Source organism: Rattus norvegicus, chromosome 12, assembly GCF_021556685.1.
Source record: "Rattus norvegicus strain SHRSP/BbbUtx chromosome 12, alternate assembly SHRSP_T2T, whole genome shotgun sequence".
NCBI lineage: Eukaryota > Metazoa > Chordata > Mammalia > Rodentia > Muridae > Rattus > Rattus norvegicus.
The window spans coordinates 19452200-19475638 of NC_141545.1; the positions used below are offsets into that span (position 1 = coordinate 19452200).

General features: G+C 46.3%; 1 protein-coding gene and 1 long non-coding RNA gene across 2 annotated transcripts in view; one reads left to right on the top strand and one right to left on the bottom strand.

Moving 5' to 3' along the window:
* Positions 1-23439, bottom strand: part of Sdk1 (sidekick cell adhesion molecule 1) — a 983759-nt gene that overhangs the window by 393203 nt on the left and 567117 nt on the right.
* Positions 6992-8069, top strand: LOC148002209 (uncharacterized). The gene is made up of 2 exons (XR_015634224.1): positions 6992-7165; positions 7826-8069. It is a non-coding gene; the product is annotated as an uncharacterized LOC148002209 (long non-coding RNA).

Consider the following 23439-nt stretch of genomic DNA (forward strand, 5'->3'; position numbering starts at 1 on the left):
TTCATTAAAATGTTAATATCGCCAAATAATTCAATTTGCAGAAAGGATAGCATGTCTTCAAGAAAGACACTATGTTTCAAAGCGTATTATTCGGGCATAGATAGTATCTCTGTCTGCTTCTAACAAGCTTTAAACGAATTTTAATAAAACGATGATTTTCACTCTAGCAAGTGAAATGCCCACGTGTATTGTTTAACTTTAAATTATTGATCATGGACACAGAGGTTTGGTCAAGTCTGGCCCCAAACCCACACAGTAATTAGATAAATAAGTTATAAAGAATTGTTTGTTTTGTTTGATATTTTAGACCTTTGAGACAGAGTTTCTCCCGCTAGCCCAGGTTAGCCTTGCATTTTAGATTCTCCTGCCTTAGCTTCCTAAGAACCTGGATTACAGACGTGTGGACATGTTGTTTCATCTGCACAGACAATAGCTAAGCTGTGATGCTGCCAGGTGCTATCACACTGCGTGCGCGCGCGTGTGTATTTGTGTGTGTGCACGTGTGTGCGCCTGTGCATGTGTGTGCCTATATGTGTATGTGTGTGTATGTATGTATGTATGTATGTATGTGTGTGCATGTGTGTATGTGTGTATGCATGTGTATGTGTGCGTGTTTATGTGTGTGTGTGTGTGCTCGCATGCGTGTGTACATGTGTGCGTGTTTCCTTGTATGGAAATGAAGAGGTAATGACACTATTGTCATTTGACAAAGTAGAAGACAGACAGGACCCAAAAGAGAGGCACAGCGGCCCTCGCTTCTTCACACTTCCTCATGCTGTGGTGAACCCCCAACCATAAAATTATTTCTGTTGCCACATTTGAACTGTAACTTTGCTACTGCTGTGAATCTTAATGTAAATATGTGTGTTTCCCAATGGTGACCCCTGGGAAATGGTCATTCGACCCCCAAAGTGGTTGCAACCTACACGTTGAGAACTGCCACTTTAGACATGCTTAATGAGAGGTGGAAACCGAGAACAGAAATACAGAGAGAACTCAGGCCACATTTGGACTGTAGATAACATCTCAGAACCTCAGCACACGTCTCGCCCTGCCCTGCCTTGCTATGGCCTGCCCTGCCCAGCTCTGCCTTGTCATGTCCCAGCCGTGAATTCTTAGCCACATGGGGAATATATGTTGCTATCCTTTACCTCTTAAGTTCTCTTTCTAACAAAGCCAACATGTTACCCTAGTGCAAAGCGCTGCCTTCCTAGTTAAAGGCTTCATTCCCAAAGACTCACTGTGTGAGGTTGGGAATAGCTTTTAGAAAACAGATTAATTGATGGTTTTCAGACATTACATTTATAGGTAGAAAAGAAGATGGGATGAAAGTAGAGGAGAGGAGACAGGAAGCTTGGAAAGGTAAGGATAGCAAAGGAAGAAGAATGGCTTGCTTCAGCCCTAAGGACTGCTGTGTATAGGCAGTGGGCAGCCATCAGCCGGTTTCCAATTTGTTCCCCAAATGTGCAGACCCTCACAGCCATCCATCAAAATGAGTTCTGCATCCTGCCTCAAATTGAAATTCCCCAGTCAGCGGCGAAGTTCAAAACATCTTCCAAACTCATAATATTTTCTTGTGATGTGCCCTGAAGTCCAAAAATTACCTTCTAAACCAATGAATTTTTCCAACAAATTTTCCTCAAGAATTATCTAAAGACTAATAAATCAATTTCCACATAAATATCTAAGACGTTTCATTTCTTGGCGTTTGAAATCGTAAACATTCCATTCCATTGGGATCTAAGGTCAAAAAGAAACTGACGGGACCGGGGAGACAGTTCAGTGGGTAAAGCGTTTTCCTGAGTTTGAATCCCCAGCACCTCTGTAAAGGCTGTGCCTAGAGCCATGCGTCCAGCCAGCATGGAGTTCAGTGCTGAGGAATGGAGATGGGAGAGGCCATGGAGCCTGCTGGCTAGCCAGTCTAGCAGGAGGAATAAGCTCCAGGTTTACTGAAAGATGACCAAGGTAGAGAGTGATAGAGGAAGACACCCGGCATTCACGTGTGGCCTGCATGTGTGCATGCACGTGCGCACACACACACACACACACACACACACACGCATACACGCACATACACGCACACACACGCACACACACACGCAGCAGCAACAGGGTTACCTGGCAGCAGCACTAATATTTTGCTAGGCAAGGTAAGCACACAGCTCTGTGCAATGGTCACCATCATAGGGCACTATGGATACTAGAGAGGCAGCTGTGACTATGGAGACAGGCAAGTGTGGGGATGGGTGCCATCCTGGAGAAGAGCTGGCAGATGAGAATTGATTGAATACAGCAGTTCAGGAGTGGCTCAGAGCACAGCTTAGCAGTTGGCAGGAAATTTGGGGTGGAAAACACTTGCCTGTGACAGGTGTGAAAATTCCTATATACCAGTTAAGACAGTGGGATGGCTCAGTGGGGAAGGGGACTGGTCACCAAGCCTGATGACCTAAGCTGGATCCCAGAAAGGAATGCAGGGAAAAGGAACTCTACTGTTGTCCCGTTAGAGGGGCCAGTCAGGGGTGTGGTCTTCAGAGGAGGGCATCTGCTCCAATAGGGAGGTCTTTCCTAACACAGCAATCTCAAGAATTTGTTTTGAGAGATTTGAGTTTTATGCCCCCTTCTTTCTTAAGAGGCCATGGGTGGTCCATCTTCCTGTCTTTCCTGAGCGATATTTGGAGAAGGGAAAGTCTGCTTCTCACCTGTATCTTGAATATGAGTGACCCAGAGTGATGAGACTTGTAGGAAGGCACAAAGCATGATTCAGAGCTGTGGAGAAAGGATCCCTGGGTAAACTCTGCTGTGTAAGAAAGAAAAGCCACCTGAGAGATGGCTCAGTGGTTAGAGCACTGACTGCTCTCCCAGAGGTCCTGAGTTCAATTCCCAGCAACAACATGGTGGCTCACAACCACCTATAATGGGATCCGATGCCCTCTTCTGGTGTGTCTGAAGGCAGCTACAGTGTACTCAAATACATAAAATAAATAAATCTTTAAAACAAAGCAAAACAAAAAAAGAAAAAGAAAATAGAAAAGAAAAGCAACTGAGTCCCTTGTGAGACCCAAAACCAACACTTGGGAATCCAATTCACTGGGGTACATGCTTCCAATCTAAATGGTTCAAGTGATGCATTTTGGGAAATGTTGAAAGAGAATGGTCCCCATAGGCTCATGTATTCAAATACTTGGTCCTGAGTTAGTGTAACTGTTTGGGAAACGGTAGATAGGGTAATCAATGACATCATTGCCATCATAAAATAACACTGAGAGTAAAATTCTGAACACTTGGTGGGAGATCAAATACCAGTTCCACCACTAGTGGTCAAGGAGAATGTTTTCCACTCCTGAAGGACTCAACCATTTCTGGCCACGAGAGCATGTAGATATTTTAGTTGATTCTTTCGGAAGAGTGATATCAGTTTCATCTGTAAATGGCAACACTTAACGCTAAAAAGTCTTCACAACTAGGGTAGAGCGATGGCTCAGTCAGTAAAATGCTGGCTTGTAACCATGAGGCCATGAGTTCAGTCCCTACCACCTGGGTTAAAAGAGCCACAAGCTTGGAATTCCAGCATTGAAAGATCCTCTGGCATCCACAGGCATGGGCACATATGTGCCAGTGCATGTACATGCATGGGCATGTGTGCGCATGCACACGCACACATATCTGCACCCTTAAGACACACATAATATTTCTCACTATATATATATATATATATATATATATCACATTTTAAATATGCACAAGAGCTTGCCACTTTCAGATATTCTTCCAGGAGGGCCAGCAGCAGTATCACCTGAAGAATGTCAGTTTATAGAGGCGTGAGAGGGTGACAGTGAGGAACAAGGGTGACAAGAGGGAGCCTGAGAAAGTGGGACACACACATGACCCCATGTCTTCTTTTGACTCTTAATGGTTTTGTGGCTGTGGGATATAGTCTCCTCTTAAAGTCTACTGCAGCACGGCCATCCCTAATAAACACTAAATCCTAATGCTGCTATTTCAGAAGCAGCCTAGATAGCTGGGAACTGAGTGGAGCAGGTGGGAAATGACAGAGACCTATGATTGTGAAATCTGCATGACCTCACTGTTAGAGAGGAATTTGTGTGGGCAAGAAATAGCCACTTTTCTTATATGGGTATTGAACTTGAGGTATTCATGGTAGTGGGGAGCTTGGGAAGGAAGGAGAGTACAAGTTCTTGATCGACATCTCAAGAACCTAGAGTCAGGTGGAGGGCAAATGACAGGCGTGAGCAGTGAGGCACACATGGCTCTGCGTGGAGGAATAGAGGCACAGAAAGGAGAGGCTAAGTGACAGCTGCCTGAGCTTGGAGAGCAGGGACCCAGGCCTGCAAGGCAGCTACCCTGTCACAGAGCCAAGGAGACCAAAAGCAATACAGTCCCCAGAGTCAGGATGTATCAATGGCCTTTCACCCTAATGGCAGTTTCTCTGGGGACAGAGACCACAGGACAGAGGCTGCCATTCATGGTGGAAGAGGGTTTGGAGGGATCGGAGTAATCTCCTGTTAAGAACAGGAAAGAAGACACATTCAGAGCTCCTGGTAAAGGAATACAGATGCATTGATCACTTTCTGGTTGCTGTGACGAAACCCGACAAAAGTAACTTAAAGGAGGAAAGAGTTATTCTGGCTCACAGTTGGAAGGTACACAGTCCATCATGGTGGGGAAGGCACGGCAGCAGGAGTGTGAGGCAGCTGCTCACATTGTATCCATAATCGGGAAGCAGAGACAATGCTGGTGCTCAGCTTGCTTTCTCCTGTTTGTTTTTCTAGGGTGCTAACTCAGTAGTTGTGGCACCCATAGCTAGGATAAGTCTTTGCATTTCTTTTTTTCCCACTCGTGTGTGCATGCGTGTGTGTGTGTGTGTGTGTGTGTGTGTATGTGTATGAGTGTGCATGCATGTGTGTGTATATGTGTGAGTGTGCATGTTGTAACTCAGAGGACAAATTATGGGAATTCATCTTTTTCCTTCCACAATGTGGGTGCTGGGATCGAACTCTGATCAGGCTGGATGGCAGGTGTCTTTATCTGCCGAACCATCTCCCTGACCTCTTCCCATCTCTATTAACCTAGTCTCAAAGCTCCCTTATAGAGTTGCACAGAAGCTTGTCTCCGAGGTGATTCTAACACTGTTGACCATTAATATTAACAGTCACAGTAGAGAAAGGGGAAGAGGGGCTCTGAGAAATAAGGAGGCTTCCATACATACAAACATGTGGAAAAGACCCATGCCCCACCCCGCCCCTGCATCAGCCCCGCCCCTTTTCACAGCCTCCTTCCCCAGCCCCGCCCCTGCTCTGCTTTAGTCCTGCCCTCTGCCTGAGTCGCTCCCCAGGATAGGAGGACAGTAAACAAGACTGGCCATTCAGATCTGAGGCTATTCAGTGCACTGGATAGTTGCACATCTGCACAGAGCCAGAGGCCAAGAGAGCAGCTGCGGGAGATCCGGGAGAGTGGTATGCATTAAAACATCAGCCGTGATGGAAGATGAACGTTCTCTATTAGTTTTAGAAATGACCTATCAATAGATAATCAAATTCCTTAAGCAAATGTCCTCCTCTCTTTAAAAATAAGTGGGTTCGATTCCCCTAGCACACTTAGAATTCACACCTCATTCTCTATTTTCATGCAATAAACATAATTTATGGGGAATCTTTACTAAGGTCCCTTTAAACAGCGCATTCGTTTCCCATTCATAGGGCATACCCGTGGTTTCCTTTGCAGTTGCACACGTGTATGTGAGGTATGCACCTCCTGGTGGGCTTTTTCTCATTCAGTCCATGAAATTAAGAGAGCGTCATTGCTCAGAAACCTAAACTTAGAGTTAATGAGATTCCTGGGGTCTCTTTCCTCCTGCCTAAGCAGGCTACTCTCACTTATTTCATTCACGTGTGCTATCAAGAAATACAGACCCACCCACCCCCAAAGGAATTGGGAATGGGGTTTAAAATTATTAAATCGGATTTCTGCAAACCCATACATGGGGAGCAGCTCAAATAAAATACGTCTGTTGGACTTAGTCCAGAAAACACAATTTCCGCCTCTGTTTATAATGAAAATTCAACCACTTTCTAGTGTACAGCGATTTTCTCTAGTCACTCAAATGCTATTTTTATTGTATGTCTTTTTATATAGAAAAAAATTTGTTTGAAGTTAGATAAATATGCAGATGGAATTTCTTTTTAATTGATTAGGCTGTATTTGGTTAAAAAAAATCAAAGAGGGCAATTTGAGATCTGTGAATTGGGAAGGGAAGCTGGAGGCTTCAGGGTGTCTTTGGCAAGAACCACTGGGTATGATGCCTCAGGCCTGCAACCCCAGCACTCAGGAGACTGAGGCTGGAGGAGGGTGAATTCAGGGTCAGCTACTTAAAGAGTTTGAGGCCTGCCTGGGGTCCTGCCTCAAACAACAGCAAAAGCCTTGGTGTGCAGTGTACATACACGTCCCTGTGGGTGTGTGGATGTGGGTGTGGAGGCTTGATTGTTCCTTGATTGGGACGGGGTCTCTAACTGAGCCTGCAGCTTATCAACTCTAACTGTGTATCTGGCCCGCGAGCCTCGGGGACGCTCCGTCTCTGCTCTCCAATGCCCAGCTAGGGTTAGAGACACATGCTCTGACGCTTGGCTAAGACTTGGGTACTGGAGATCCTACTCGGGTACTCATGCTTGCATGGCAAATACTTCACCAGCTGTGGCATCTCCCAGTCCCAATCTTTTTGCCCTTCAGAGGCAGTTGCATTACTTGACTTCCTGTCTTCCAGGCATGTTTAGCATATGCAGTCTTTCAGCCCTTTGTCTATTCGAGCCAATAGTTCTCTTCATTCTTTTGGTGAGTTCTCACTTTCTGACTGAACCCTCGGTGGCTCCTTCACCGAAAAGTTAAAGCTCCTGTGGCCAGAATCTCCCTCCCCGCCCCCCTCCCCCAACGCCAGGCCTCCACCCCCACCCCGCCCCGCCCGGTGCGGAGTTCTTGCGTGGTGGGAGGGGCTCTGCTAAAGCGCATGCTGCAGCTAATAAAGGAGTGTGCTGTAAGTAAATGATAATTTGATTAATTCAGTTGGTCTGACTCATAATGGATTTTTGCAAAAACAGAACGGCACGTCTCATAAAAATGAAGGCTCCTGCTTAATCCGACCGCAGCTGCTTGGGTAGGTAAATGGGTTGACTTTTATCTGCAAGGCCTAAGGCAAACAGCACCGAGATGGACCGATAGTTGGAAAGTTGCCTTTGGGTAAAACCATCACATCTATTTTTCCTCCTGAACTCTTCCTTGCTGAAACTATTGTTAGGGAAGTGGGTTTTTGTTTTTGTTTTGTTTTTTCCAGTTAGTGAAATTTGATTTTACAGTTCCCAGTTGCTAAAGAGATTAAGCTGTAGGAAAGCTGTGTGGGGGTGGGGCTGGGGGTGGGAATCAGCACAGGCTTCAATCTCTTAATGGCACCCAGAAGCCAGGTGAGCATGGGAGCGAGCCATTCTCTAAAGAAGGCGCCCAAGCCTTCCACGGGAGGCCGTCAGGTCCTCCCCTTCAGCAGCACCCACACGAGGGCATCCAGGTGACAGTTCCCAGGCCCGTGCAGATGAGTGTGCCCAGGTCTCTCGGGGTGAGCATATTCAAGCTCTTCTAAGTCTCCGTGATTAGATTTGGGGAGCATGTCTCCTCACCCTGTTCTCTACTTACCGCTTCCCATCTGCCCTGAATGGTTACTCGGTGATTGACAGTTTATGATGGGAGATGAGGATGTTCAAGCCGTCTGACGTGAATCAGTTTTAGTAGGAATCTCTCTTATCTACATGTCTCCTTCCGACAGGCTCATCAAAGAAAGTTTACAACGTAACCGACTCAGACTCCTTAGTGCACCGAGGGAGAAACTGAGGCTTGGACCCCTGCAGTCACAGAGCTCCCACGTTCCCAGAGCCTCATGGTGTGGCCAGTGCCTTGAGAAACAACTCAGACTGGGAGTCCTGGGGTGGCCTTTACAATGGAGCTTTTTAGTATAACAATGCCTGGGTGCCCACAACAATATTGTCTCAGCTGTAAAAGAAACTAATTAATTTTCATCAAAAGCATTATGAATAAAAAATCAGATGTGCAGAAAAATGAATTAAAACTAATAAAAGAATACTGCCCAGTGAAAACGGACTGATCTTAGTTAATTTGGGGGAAGAAAGAGCCAAGTTCTATTCTTCAGGTGATGGGACTTCAACAATTTCCCCTCTACAATAAAAGGCCCCCTTTTTGGAACAGCGGGAGACAAAAGCTAATAAATCACACCCGTGCTGTTCTTAGAAAAGAAACAATACAGAGCCAGAAATTCAACTTGGCCTAGAAGATAAAACAGTGTGGGCCTGGACGGTGCGGTGCTCTGGAGTACACAGAAAGAAAGAAAAACAAACAACAAGCCCCCTGAAGTGGCTCCTGCTTTTCCTGTGGAGAGTTAGAATCTTTCCAGTCAAGGGGATAGCAAGATGGCTCAGTGGGTAAGGCTGACTACTGCTAAACCTGACAACGTGAGTTTGAAAACCAGGTCCCACATGGTGGAAAGAAAGAAACTTCCTGCAGGCTGGTGTCTCTCACTTCCACATCCGAGTCATGGTATTTACCTCTAAATAAATAAATAAACAACAAACAAACAAACAAACAAACTAAAACAAAACAAGAAACCAGCTTAACATCCAGCTCCTACATTGCTGAGGAAAGCCAAGGTTTAGGAAAGGGTGGGCCACCCTGCACTCTGCTTTAAACCTTAAGTACTCTAAGGCACAGTCATGGTTAACTGTACCAACACACACCCCTGGGAGGGCCTGTGAGAACATGTCCAGGAAGGATTAGTGGCAACATAAGATCTCCCCTAGAACTCGTGGCCCAAATATAAAGGGGTCGAGGCTAGGGGTGTACACTCGTCTACTTTCCCTTCTGCTCCTGAGTGCCTCTATCCTTCGTTGACCTCTGAACCCAGCTTCCTCAACCTTCCATGGACTGATGACCAGGGCCCTCCAGGAATCCTCCAGGCCTTCAGTGTCAGCATGGGAGGCTGAGGCAGACTGGGACTCAGGGACTAGCAGCTACTGACTGGGTTTTTAGCTTTTCTGGGTGTAGACAGCCATTACTGGACTACTCAGCCCCTACTGTGCAAGTCGATCTAATAAATCTCCTTTTAATATCTATTCATCCTCTCCGTTCTGTTCCCTTAGAGAGCCCTGACTAATACAGATACACAGAAGCTATGTGTGAGAGCAGCTTTTTATCAGTCAGACTGACAAGGCGCTTCCAGCATTTAGTGGACGAATCCCTGCTAAACAGGAATGAGCCCCGGGGCCATCTGCTTTTATTCTGGTTGACACACACTCTTCCGAGACTCCTGGCCTGAAACACGCAGGCACATTTTGCATCAGAATATCACACACACACACACACACACACACACACACACACACACATATCACAGCACGGTTCAGACTGAAGCCATGGTGATGTCATCTTCTCCTTGATCTATGGGTTTAGGATTCCCAGGGACCAGGATCTTGGGGAATCAGAAGAGGGCTCAAGGTGCCCCTTGCTTTGGCCCAGCTCTCTGGCTGGTGGACACTGCTGCTATTAGGGTCAACTCAGATGTTTCTCACTCAAGCTTGACCTCACTTGACCTACCTGAGTCTAACTAAAACCTGATGACTGTCACGTTTGAGTGTAGGAGCACATGATGTTATGCCGAGGAGTCACCTGGGTTTCAGAACAATCCCTTCCCTCTATGGTCCCTCGGTGGCAATCACACATGCTGGCACAGTGTGTCCAGGTGATCTGTGGAACCCTAGGCATTTGCTGAAGAGACATTACCATCAAGGCACAGGTCCACTAATGTGGCAGAGCCTAAGTCTCAGGGACCATCATCACTAACCTAGGATGGGTCAACAAGAGAGAAGGTGACAGTACTGTTATCAAACTTGAGGGTCCCAGTCTATACTCCAACAAGCTAGGCTGGGGCACCCATTCTTAATAAATTAGTTAAAGAGACAAGTTAATCGTGGAAAGCAGAGAAAGGAGATCTATCCAATACAGCCACATTGGGAAGAGGGACAAAGACATCCAGGGATCAGACCCAGCAAGCTCATCTTTGGGGTCTTGGAAGGAGGGTAGGGTTTACTCAGAAGCTAGCAGATGCCACGGTTGGACGGTTGGACTTGCTATCCAGGCTTCAGCCGCAGTGGGTAAGGGGGTCTAACAAGTTGGAAATCTCTTTATGGAAACAACTGCTTCCACTTGCTGGTGTCTTTTCCTTCTCCCAGCATGAGATTCCTGAGGAATTTTCTTTCTTCGGGTCCACTGTTTTAACAGTCTGACAGTCGGAGTGAGAGACTTAAGTATCTCTTTAGAATACCTTCATTTCTGCCAGGCCAGCCACAGTACCAGTGCGGGGTGTCGGGGCTAGGTCCCTCTAGGTGCTAGCCAGGACACTTTCGGGGTGGCACAGCATTTTCAGCTGTCCTCAGCACTTCTCCAGGACCCTCCTAGGAGTCAGCCCCAAGGTCTTCACTTCTCTGTCACTTTGTCACATGAACCGAACAATCCAAGAAAGAGCTGTACTTTCACTGAACCTTTTGTAAGGCTGATTGGGTTGCTTTGAACCAACTTGTAAGAGAAGTTGGAATGTTGCTGATCTGGAGCCAAATGACAAATTATCTTGGGCCATCTTTTTGCCCCCTGAATAGCCATTCCTTGCTCACCTCTGGTATTTGACCCAACAGGCTGTAACAGATAAAAACCTTTAGGAATGCATTGGCTTAACAAAACCCTAGTTTCCACAATCCAAAAGGCCCTCATCGGAGCGTGCCCAAGGCTTACGGCTGAGGTCTCTCTGCTTTGCTGTAACCTGCCTACCAATGTTTTGAAAAAAGTGCCTTGATTTATGACTTTTTGTTCTGGCGGCTATAAAAACTTCGCCAGATCGTTCTCTCATTGGAACACAGAATTCGGGGTGACCTAGATCTGCATTCATAGGCAATGATCACTCATTTGGCTGAGGAGGAGACTATCTCTTGTCTCCTTGGAGATGACATATGTCTTTGAGTCAACGATCCTAAGGCGGCCTTCCCACTGAGCTTCATCTGTGAAGCAGCGAACAGGCTTCCTTGCTAAGGAGAAGTGTGTAGAGCCGGGGTACCCCGTTTGCAACTTATCCCCGTTTCTGTATCCATCTGGGTCTGGTCCCAGCAGTGCCGTTTCTATCCTCTACAGCCTGCCACACATTGGGGAGCCCTGCCGAGCTTTCACCATTGGCTTCCATTACGCCGGGCCTCTGAGCACTTAGATTCCTACTGACCAATCCCTCTAGATCAGTGGTTCAACCTGTGGGTCTCGATCCCTTTGGTGACAACAGACCCACCCTTTTACAGGTCTAAGACCACCAGAAAATGCAGATAGTTACACTACACTTCATAACAGCAGCAAAACTACAGTTATGAAGTAACGACAAAAATAGGTTTATGGTTCGGGTCACCGTAGCATGGGGAAACTATATTAAAGAGTTGCAGCATCAGGGAGGCTGAGAGCCACTGCTCTAGATTAACCCGAGATGCTTAACATGATGGGGTTGCTGTGGCTCTCTCAAACACAGCTTTCTCAAACAGAACCACCCGGAAGCTGGATTACACGGAGCCCTGAAGCCCCTTCTAGAGTCCTTAGCTCTGGGCTGGGGGCTGGGGATATCTATTCTCGACAAATGCCCAAGATTTGGCTAGAGGCGACATGCTGAGCATGTCTGTGTTAGGGTGCCTGGTGACCATGGCACACTGCCAGAGACCAGCCACATTGGCATCACCTGGGAGCTTGTTAGAAATCTGGGTTCCCCAACTTTAATGTGCAGAAGAAGCACCTTAGTATCTCGTCAGGCTGCAGAATTTGACTCTGAAGAGCTGAAGCTCCTGGGACCAGGCTTTTAGCCAAGTCCACTAATGTCTGGAAACACCAGAGGCACAGGGTCTCACACAGTTCAGATGACTCCTACGGGCACTGAGAGTTGAGAAACCTTATTCTGCATTTTAAAGTGCATATTCTATGTGCTACCTTACAAGCTTTCTGGGTGGTATTATTCAGTTGGTCCAGCACTTTCTCGAGTGTTGCTCTTTTGATCTTCTAGTTCCCATCTTCCCAGCAAGTGGCAGCTGGATTTCTTCCGGTGCCAATATCCCTGACCCTCGGTTTCAACTTTCATTTCAGAACAAAGGCCAAGCATGGTGGGTACACCTGCAATCCCAGCTCTCTGGTAGTCCAGGCTGTTGCATGGTGAGGCACTATTAGAATTTTCACAGAATATATTCTGACCCTTACACTCCATGAGAGAGTTTTGAAAAATGTACTTTCACATATTTTAAGTTTATACTTAAAAGTTTAGATGTAACTCTCAGTGTATTGTAAACAAAATTTTATTTTTTCAATTATGTGCATCTGTGTAGCAGGAGGGAGGGGGTGCAATTAAGTGTGGGTACCAGGAGAGGGCAGAGACATCAGATCCTCTGAGACTGGATGGAGTTACAGGTAGTTATAAACTGCCTGAAATGGGTGCTAGCATTTGAACTGCTGTCCTCTGAAAGAGTAGTGTGCACTCTCAATTCACGAGCCACGCCTTTAGCCACCATAAGTAAATATTTAGCTCTCTCTTCTATACATCTAGAGGGACCTAGAAACCAAGGAGATGTGAGCTGCACCATCACCCACTTAGAAACACTCCTCGGAAACACTAGAAACACTCCTCAGAGGACTGCAGAATGGGCTCAGGTTAAGAGCGGGTCCTAGAAAAGGACCTGAGTTCACTTCTGAGCATTCATATCTGGCAGTTCCCATCTGCCTGCAACTCCTCTTCTAGACTGCGTGGGCACCACCTGCACATGCACAGCCCCACCCCCCACATACACACATAATTACAAACAGATAACTCTTTTTTTTTTTATTAACTTGAGTATTTCTTATATACATTTCGAGTGTTATTCCCTTTCCCGGTTTCCGGGCAAACATCCCCCTCCCCCCTCCCCTTCCTTATGGGTGTTCCCCTCCCAACCCTCCCCCCATTGCCGCCCTCCCTCCATAGACTAGTTCACTGGGGGTTCAGTCTTAGCAGGACCCAGGGCTTCCCCTTCCACTTGTGCTCTTACTAGGATATTCATTGCTACCTATGGGGTCAGAGTCCAGGGTCAGTCCATGTATAGTCTTTAGGTAGTGGCTTAGTCCCTGGAAGCTCTGGTTGCTTGGCATTGTTGTACTTTTGGGGTCTCGAGCCCCTTCAAGCTCTTCCAGTTCTTTCTCTGATTCCTTCAACAGGGGACCTATTCTCAGTTCAGTGGTTTGCTGCTGGCATTCGCCTCTGTATTTGCTGTATTCTGGCTGTGTCTCTCAGGAGCGATCTACATCCGGCTCCTGTCGGTCTGCACTTCTTTGCTTCATCCATCTTGTCTAATTGGGTGGCTGTATATGTATGGGCCACATGTGGGGCAGGCTCTGAATGGGTGTTCCTTCAGTCTCTGTTTTAATCTTTGCCTCTCCCTTCCCTGACAAGGGTATTCTTTTTCCTCATTTAAAGAAGGAGTGAAGCATTCACATTTTGATCATCCGTCTTGAGTTTCATTTGCTCTAGGCATCTAGGGTAATTCAAGCATTTGGGCTAATAGCCACTTATCAATGAGTGCATACCATGTATGTCTTTCTGTGATTGGGTTAGCTCACTCAGGATGATATTTTCCAGTTCCAACCATTTGCCTACGAATTTCATAAACTCGTTTTTGATAGCTGAGTAATATTCCATTGTGTAGATGTACCACATTTTCTGTATCCATTCCTCTGTTGAAGGGCATCTGGGTTCTTTCCAGCTTCTGGCTATTATAAATAAGGCTGTGATGAACATAGTGGAGCACGTGTCTCTTTTATATGTTGAGGCATCTTTTGGGTATATGCCCAAGAGAGGTATAGCTGGATCCTCAGGCAGTTCAATGTCCAATTTTCTGAGGAACCTCCAGACTGATTTCCAGAATGGTTTTACCAGTCTGCAATCCCACCAACAATGGAGGAGTGTTCCTCTTTCTCCACATCCTCACCAGCATCTGCTGTCACCTGAGTTTTTGATCTTAGCCATTCTCACTGGTGTGAGGTGGAATCTCAGGGTTGTTTTGATTTGCATTTCCCTTATGACTAAAGATGTTGAACATTTCTTTAGGTGTTTCTCAGCCATTCGGCATTCCTCAGCTGTGAATTCTTTGTTTAGCTCTGAACCCCATTTTTTAATAGGGTTATTTGTTTCCCTGCGGTCTAACTTCTTGAGTTCTTTGTATATTTTGGATATAAGGCCTCTATCTGTTGTAGGATTGGTAAAGATCTTTTCCCAATCTGTTGGTTGCCGTTTTGTCCTAACCACAGTGTCCTTTGCCTTACAGAAGCTTTGCAGTTTTATGAGATCCCATTTGTCGATTCTTGATCTTAGAGCATAAGCCATTGGTGTTTTGTTCAGGAAATTTTTTCCAGTGCCTATGTGTTCCAGATGCTTCCCTAGTTTTTCTTCTATTAGTTTGAGTGTGTCTGGTTTGATGTGGAGGTCCTTGATCCACTTGGACTTAAGCTTTGTACAGGGTGATAAGCATGGATCGATCTGCATTCTTCTACATGTTGCCCTCCAGTTGAACCAGCACCATTTGCTGAAAATGCTATCTTTTTTCCATTGGATGGTTTTGGCTCCTTTGTCAAAAATCAAGTGACCATAGGTGTGTGGGTTCATTTCTGGGTCTTCAATTCTATTCCATTGGTCTATCTGTCTGTCTCTGTACCAATACCATGCAGTTTTTATCACTATTGCTCTGTAATACTGCTTGAGTTCAGGGATAGTGATTCCCCCTGAAGTCCTTTTATTGTTGAGGATAGCTTTAGCTATCCTGGGTTTTTTGTTATTCCAGATGAATTTGCAAATTGTTCTGTCTAACTCTTTGAAGAATTGGATTGGTATTTTGATGGGGATTGCATTGAATCTGTAGATTGCTTTTGGTAAAATGGCCATTTTTACTATATTAATCCTACCAATCCATGAGCATGGAAGATCTTTCCATCTTCTGAGGTCTTCTTCAATTTCTTTCCTCAGTGTCTTGAAGTTCTTATTGTACAGATCTTTTACTTGCTTGGTTAAAGTCACACCGAGGTACTTTATATTATTTGGGTCTATTATGAAGGGTGTCGTTTCCCTAATTTCTTTCTCGGCTTGTTTCTCTTTTGTATAGAGGAAGGCAACTGATTTATTTGAGTTAATTTTATACCCAGCCACTTTGCTGAAGTACAAACAGATAACTCTTAAAAAAAAACCTCTCCTTTGTAACATTTGAGAGTTTTATATCATCCCTTCCCTCCTTCAAGCCACACGCAGAATCTCAGTCGCTATAATATACACTATATTTGAAAGTCTTTTTATCATTGAATTGCATCTTTCTTATAAAAAAAAAAGGGTTTCCAATAATTTGTAAAAATTCCCTGGGAGCCTAAAGTTCTTAACTATTAAAAATTTATGCATTAGTTACCCATTATAGTGATTATTAGTAATTAATCAGACTTGGAGATGCCATGACAAATTTTTTACAAATCATCATGGAGTATGAAAGCAAACTCCAGTGCACATCTTTTAATGAGATGAATGGAGCGCTCTTCTTTTAATTAGTTCCTGTATTCCTGGACGAATATTACTTCTAGCAAAAAATGAAAAGGCATTCCGCATCGATTTTATTTCTATTTTTCATTTTAATAAATGCACCCAACTGAGGAAATGTCTTTCAGAGATAAGCTGGGGAAATGGAAGTTTTACTGTTGCGATCTCAATCCATTGACTTCATTTGGGCTTGCTCTAAATCACAATAATTTACTAGAATGCTACAGGTTTTGTTTGCTTGTTTGCTTTTGTTTTGCCCTCCACCCCCATGTTTATTCTTTCTTTGTAATATTTTTATTGATTATTTGGGAATTTCACATCATGGATCCTGATCACGCTTAATTCCCAGTCCTCCAAGTCTGCCCCGACTCTTGTCATCTGTGCCCCCATGCCCCCACTCCTGCAAAAAAAGAAGAGGAAGAGGAGGAAAAAGAGGAGGAAGAAGGGGGAAAGGAGGAAGAGGAGAAGGGGGAGGAAGAAGAAGAGGAGGAAAAGGGGAGGAGGAGGGGGAGGAGGGAGAAGGAGGAGGAAGAAGAGGAGGAGAAGGAAGAAGAAGGGGGAAGGAGGAGGAGGAAGAAGAGGGGAAGGAGGAGGGGAAGGAGGAGGAAGAAGAAGAGGAGGAAGAAGAGGAAGAGGAGAAGGAGGGGGAGGAGGAGGGAGAGGATGTCCAATTTATGTTGCCCAGATACTCACTGGAGCTCACGGGAGCATGATCAAACTCCAGTGGCTACCCCCTTAAAGACAACTGAGTCCTTCCCAACCCGCAACCCTGCCAGACGGCACCAATCGTAGAGAGCTACACTTCAGCCTCCTTATCACAATTATAAAGAGCTCTCTCACATCTAGGCAGCTATTTTGGGGGTGCGGGGTGGGGTGGAGGTAGGGGCCTTAGAGGACAGGAGCCTTCTATGTCCCTCTCTCTTAACTGTCAGTCGGCAGTCATTGAGACCACAGCAAAAGTATCTTCCTTGCCCTTTGCACTTGGCAGGAGCACAGATCGTGGACTTCCCCATGGTTTCCAGCAACAGCAAGGACCATAGACATGGTCTCCTACATCAGCATGGTCTCCGGTGGCCGTACAGACCTTAGACATCAACCTGGCCCTCTGCTGCAGCAGGGCCACAGACCCTGGACACCAACATGGCCTCAGGTGGCTGCACAGTTGCTCACATTCCCATGCCCCCTGTGGTACTGTGTAGCCTTCTCTCACACCTGGCATCGCGCTAGTACCTAGTTCCACCTCTGTCTACCAACACGCGCACCTCTCTGTCCCTCCATCTCTCCCACCTCTTAGAGGCTGCAGTGTGTCACACAGTAATTTCCCCCTCAAACATGCAAATGTGCATCACAACAAATGGTAGTTCTGGTTCAAGAGTTCTCATTTCTGATGCACTGTAAATACTGAACCACTGCTGGGACCCAAAGTCAGGGTGATCCTGTGGCTAGGCAGGGCTTCTGGGGGCAGGGTCTGTGTGAGTTCCAGGCTGCTGCACACCTCCCTGCCCTCTGTGTCGCTCCACCCCACCCTACCCCACCCCATTCCCTCTACCTTTGTGCTTCTTGCCTGCAGGCAGCACCATAGGCCTGTTTTTGTTTTGGACACAGGATCTCCTGCAACCCAAGCTGGTTTAAAATTTCCACCTTGGCCCAGGGTGACTTTAAACTTTTGATCCTCCTTCCTTTACCTCCAGAGTGCTGGGATTAAAGGTGTGGAACAACATCCCTTATTTATGCAGTGTTGTAGATGGAATCCCAGGACTTCACAAATGCCAGGCAACCTCTCTACCCACTAAGCCACCCTTCCCAGATCAGTTTCAAATGATCCTATTGACCGACAACTTGACCAAGTCACCCTCCAACTGTGTATCACCTGGCAGGTTTCTTACTCAAGCAGGGAAGGTGTCTTCTTTCTCAGCACTGACACCTGATGGCTAAAGCACTCCTGTCCTGTCTGTCCTTACAGAAAACACTGTAGAACCTACAGGGACGCACAAGGTGGCAGGGGCTTTGGGAGGAAATGCCTCCCCAGAGGGTGGAGGCAAAGCAACTGTGAAGAGAGGGACGAGAAGCTCTGCTCCTCAGCCAATTCTCACAGACCAGCTCCAGAAGGGAGTTGGATGGGAGCCTCCGGGAGTGTGGAAACAGACTCCTGTGAAAACAGCCAAGACCCAGAGTTTTAGAGACATGGACCTAAGCATTAAATATATTTCATCCAGTTCCCTACTTAATAAGACTGACCCCCAGCAAATCATCATCCCAAAGACTAAACAGGGTGTCTCCTCACATGCCAAGTAAGGAAAACCCAAAGAAATAACCAACAAAAGAAAGCAAGGCAAAGGAAAGAACACAACAAGGCTGTTGGAGAGGGAACCACAGTCCAAAAGCCTGGATGAATCAGAAGGATGCAGGGGGATGGCTAGAGAAGTGAACACATGTGGGTTCGTGTTCTAATTTTTAGCACTTAGTGTGGCAGTGTGTGCTTGAGACACCAGTACTAAGGGGACAGAGACAGGTGGGTGGATCCTTGAAGCTCATTGGCCAGCTAGTCTACCCAAATCAGGGAGATCTAGGTTCAGTGGGAGACTTTATCTCAACAATTAGAGAGTAAGAGATGAAGACAGTGAACATTTACCATACACAGACACACACACACACACACACACACACACACACACTATACACATAGACACACACAGACACACACACAGACACACTATACACATAGACACACATACACATACAGACACACATACACACACACTACACACATAGGCACACACACAGACACACATAGACACACACACACTACACACATGGACAGACACACACATACACATAGACACATACACAGATACACACACAGTACACACATAGACAGACACACACAGAGACACACACATACACATATGCACACGTGTGGGCACGCATATGCACATACACACACAGATACACACACACTAAACACATGGGCAGACACATACAGAGACACAGACATCCACAGAGGCACACACAGAAATGGACATACAGACAGACATACACAGAGACACAGACACAGACACATACACACATACACACATACACACATACACACAGACACACAGACACACAGACACACACACACACACACACACACACACACACACTCACTCACTCACTGAGCAAAACCCTCACACTGAGTAGACTTTCATAGGACAAGTATTTCTAGTGCAGCTATCTGCTACCAATTCTTCAAGCTCCCTAGGGAAAGAGACACTTAGGTCCTGGTGCAGACAGTGACCACACAGCAAATAAGGGCTCTTGCAAGGAGGCTGTGTGAGTGTGAGGTCTCGCTGGTGACACTGGGTTGAAACAAGACATGACAACAGCCCCCAGTCACAAGGAGCGCCTCCCTGCCCAGATCTCTCAGTCTTAATCGTCTCACAGGCCGTGTGGCTCCATAAAAGAAAAGATTTTTAAAGAGTTCTGCTAACAAAGCCATTCCAACCCGGAAAGCAGGATTAATGGCTCCCTGGTCTGTGCTTCTACCATGTCCTCTGCATAACTCCACTGCATCTGGCATCCTGTACCACGGAGTCCTCTCATTTGTTCAGAGTCTGCCTCTCCCTACAAGAGGGGGCTCGGGAAGGCAAGGGTCACGCGTCTTCTTTATTTAGTCTCTCACAATGCTGGGTATGATCCCTGTGTTTTCTGAATGAGAAAGGGAAATGAACTGAATTTTTTAAAGAGGCCAAGGGAGGAATCTCTTTGGGGGTAAAAATGATACACAATAACTCTGGAAACCAAAAGAAACCACAGAGCAATGTTTCTAAGGCTGCTTCCCTGCAGAACACAGGCATGGATTTGGGGTTCGTGGAGATAACTTGCCCCTTGCAAGTGTGAGGGCCTCTCCTCAGGCACATAACAGCCAGGAGCAGTGGTAGCCTGTACCTTCTAAGTGTGGGGGGGGGGGGGCAACTCGGAGATTCCCGGGGTCAGCTAGCATGCGGTGAGCTAGTCTGGCCTGTGTGAAGTTCCAGGACAATGTCTCAAGGTAAAGGTCAAAGGACCACCATCCAAAGCTGTGTACACACATGCCAGTTCTTACACGTATACTCCTACACAAATGTACACACACAAGGTTATGATGACACGCCTGCTGTTTAGTGTTTCCTCCAGTACTCTTCCAGACCAGGGTGGATGTGGCAAAATACTTAATAATGATTAAATGGCAAGCTCACTAACCAATCAGAACAGGAGCCAGTGGAGGCCGTGTGACTTGACATCAGCCCTCCTACAGAGCTCAGGACATACCAGCTAATTTCCACGCCAGCATAGCATCCCTCCCCACTTTAAAATCACGAATATACTTAATGGCGTGATCCCTGAAGCAAACAAGGAAACGAAAGGTCAAAATATTGCCAATTCCTTCATATTTTTTGATGATGGGACCATTTTTTGCATAATCTTCCCAAGGCCCTTTTCTCATTCCAGAGGTGAAGTTTTTTTGAGTGTTGAAGGAAAAGAAGATTTAGACGGTCTGAGGTAACCTAGGAAGGAAAAGTTAGCTTGTGCATAGGTTACTGTGCCCGGTCTCTCTGTCTAATGTGATGGATAGGCAGGGAGGGTATCCAAATCTGGAGCCTGTTTGTACAGGGCTGTTCCCCAAATGGAATCACGGCTCCCCCTCCCCCCACCCACGCCCTCAATGAATAAAACCCCAGGGACATGCTGTCAGGGAGACAGGGGCAGTAACGAAGGAAGAATTGGGAACCCTTGACAGTAGCAAGGATGATGGTCACAGTGAGCAGAGCAGGGGCGATGGCATCAGTGGTCATGGCGCTGGCGGTGACAGCTAAGCCTAGGGAATGCCGTGCTCCTCTAAGAAGAGATTCCTCCCTAGCTTCTGAGCAATGAAGAACACTCGGGCCGGGTAAGGAACATTATTGATATCTGTTTATTTCTTCTCCTTCTCCACCCCTGTGTGTGTGTGTGAGTGTGAGTGTGTGAGTGTGTGAGTCTGTATGTGTGTGCAAGTGTGTGAGTGTGTGCGAGTGTGTGTGTGTGTCTGTGTATGTGTGCGAGTGTGTGAGTGTGTGTGTGTCTATGAGTGTTCAAGTGTGTGAGTGTGGGTGTGTGTGTGTTGTCTGTACAGACTCCCGTGTTGGAGTGATACAGGCACATGCATGCAGAGGTCAGAGAACAACTTCAAGTGTCGGTCCTCATCTCTCACCTTCTTTGACACAGAGTGTCTTGACCATTGCTGTGTGGACCAAGTTAGCTGGTCCACAGGCTTCTAGGGATTCTCTTCCCTCTGCTTTGTGTTAAGATGTAGGCATGCTGACATTATAGATGCATGCTACCACACCCAGCTTTACACGGGTCTTGGAGGTTTGAACTCCAGTCCTTTATATCTGCACAGCAAGAGCTCTGCTCACTGAGCTATCTCCCCAGTGTTCTCTCCAGAGTTCCTCTAGAGTCTGGCACTTCTGGCCTCCCGTTTGTTTCCCTGCCTGCTGGAAAACTATAACACCATTACAGCTCTCAGGTTCCATGGATGGTCACCAAGGCTCATAACTAAGGTAAATCAGGGAAAACCCAGCTTCTACTTTATGCTCTATAAAACCGCAAAAACTAATATTTTCTTGAACCAGCATCCCAGGTCCCCCCCTTCCAGACCTGTCTGGGCAAAGAGCAGAGCACACTGCCAGCTGGGTCAAGGGTCTCACGCTCCTTCCTCCAACTATCTCTGCTGAACGCAGAGCCACATGAAGCTGGGAGAGCTGGGGACTGATTAATGCTAAGAGCTGATTCCTAAAGATGGCAAAAGGTGAGAGGGGCTGGACAGCATAATGACCCAAAGTCACAAAGATGACAGAGACTTTAGCAGAGGATTCACTAATTGGAGCATGCAACCTACAGCTGCAGGTAAACTTCTGGCCTTTTTATTTTTAACATAAATCTCACTTCTGTCCATCTCACACACAGAGCGAGTGTTCTTGGGAAAGTAAGGGCTTGGTGCTGGCTTTGGCTCTGGGAACAGACTTCGGAACTGGGAAACGGCTATTCTCTGTATTGGACACCGCCTGATTTTTCTCAAGTTTGATTTAATGTTCTCAGCCACACTGTAGAGATCTGCAGCTTTAATTACCTGCCGTAATTGCCATCTATAAGGCCCCAAAGAGAGTCGTTTACAGTGATCAGTCATAAACCATTATGACTGAGCAGTAAAGTTGGAAACTGACTGCCATGAAGAGGTGACCACTGTTAGGTGGCATGTCCTAAAGCAGGGGCCAGCTGAGAAGGGCCAGCAGGACTTCTAAAATCAAATACTATTCTATTATAAACGAGTAAGGTACTGTAAGTGTCACTGGAGAAAGACAGGCCTGGGTTCGAATCTGCACCACCAAGTGAACTGCAGGGGTTTCTGCATCTATTTATTATCCCTTTGGTTTTCTTCCTTCACCTGTAAAACGGGGACGACATTTGCCCGGCCACTTCTTGATTTTTTTTTCCCCCGATGGGGATTCATGAGGGCTAGTGTTTTTAACAGAGCATAATATTTACAAAGTGCATACAGAGTAGACATTCAAAAACCAGCTATTTATACAACCACTACTATAGTGCGCTTTTCTTAAACATTGGGACAAATCACGTTTCCTGTCCTTACTTGTACGTTAGAACCGAGAGATAACAGATGAGACATTAGACACTGTAATGGCTAATGTTGAGTGTCCAGCAGGTCAAACCTTTAACCCCAGCGCTTGGGAGGCAGAGACAGGCAGACCTCTGTGTTCAAGACCAGTCTGGTCTACAGAGTGAGTTTCAGGGACAGCCAAGGCTCCACAGAGAAGGCTCACACCCTTCCCCACATTCCTGCCGAGAGCCCTGAGTATCAAATTAAAGGATCCGGAGTGACCCAGGAGACAAACCCTAAGCACGTCTATAGTCTGTGAGGGGTTATCTAGATTGCACTCTGGATGTGGGTGGCTCTATTCTATAGACTGGGACCCTCCACTGCAGAAAGACGAGACAGCAAGCTGAGCCCCAGCATCTGGCTCTTTGCTTCCTGAGTGGGATGTAGTGTGAGCAGATGCTTCACGCTCCTATCACCATGCCTTCCCATGATGTACTGTACCCTTGAGTTGTCAGTCAAAATAAAGCCCTCCTCTCATAAGGTGCCCTTGTCATCCCTAAGAGCAGTGACAGGCACAGCATCAGCACAAACACCACTGCTACTAAAGCAACTGACTCCACTCCCCTGTGCCCTTCCAAAAAACATACCTTCCTGCTTTTTCTGAAGCATGCGGTGTTAAGACTATTTAGCCCAGCAAATCAATCTGGATTTAGAACACCTTAAAATTCCCAAGTATTTATTAAAAAAACAAAACAAAAAAACCTCCAACAGGTGTTTCTTAATTAGCAGCCCAGAACGCTGAACTCATTCATAAGGGAAAAAATACTAGGGATGACCAAGGAGAATAGGAAAAAAAAAACAAACCCTAATAAGATCTCCATACTGGGGGACTAATCAGGACCAGTGTTTGTGTTTGACCACTGAGTAAATCGAGTTTTTCCAGGAAAACCGCATTTATGACTAACAGCTAGCTCTGGCCTTTTCCTGGGCAGTCACTGTGACAGGCTCCGGTGAGGGGATTCTCCAGACAAGGCATGTGATGGGACCACGCCAGAGCTGATGGAAGGACTATAAGAAAATTCAAGTTCCCAACCGTCTTCTTTGGATTCCCCTAAAACTTTAGATCTTTAAGATTTAAATTTTG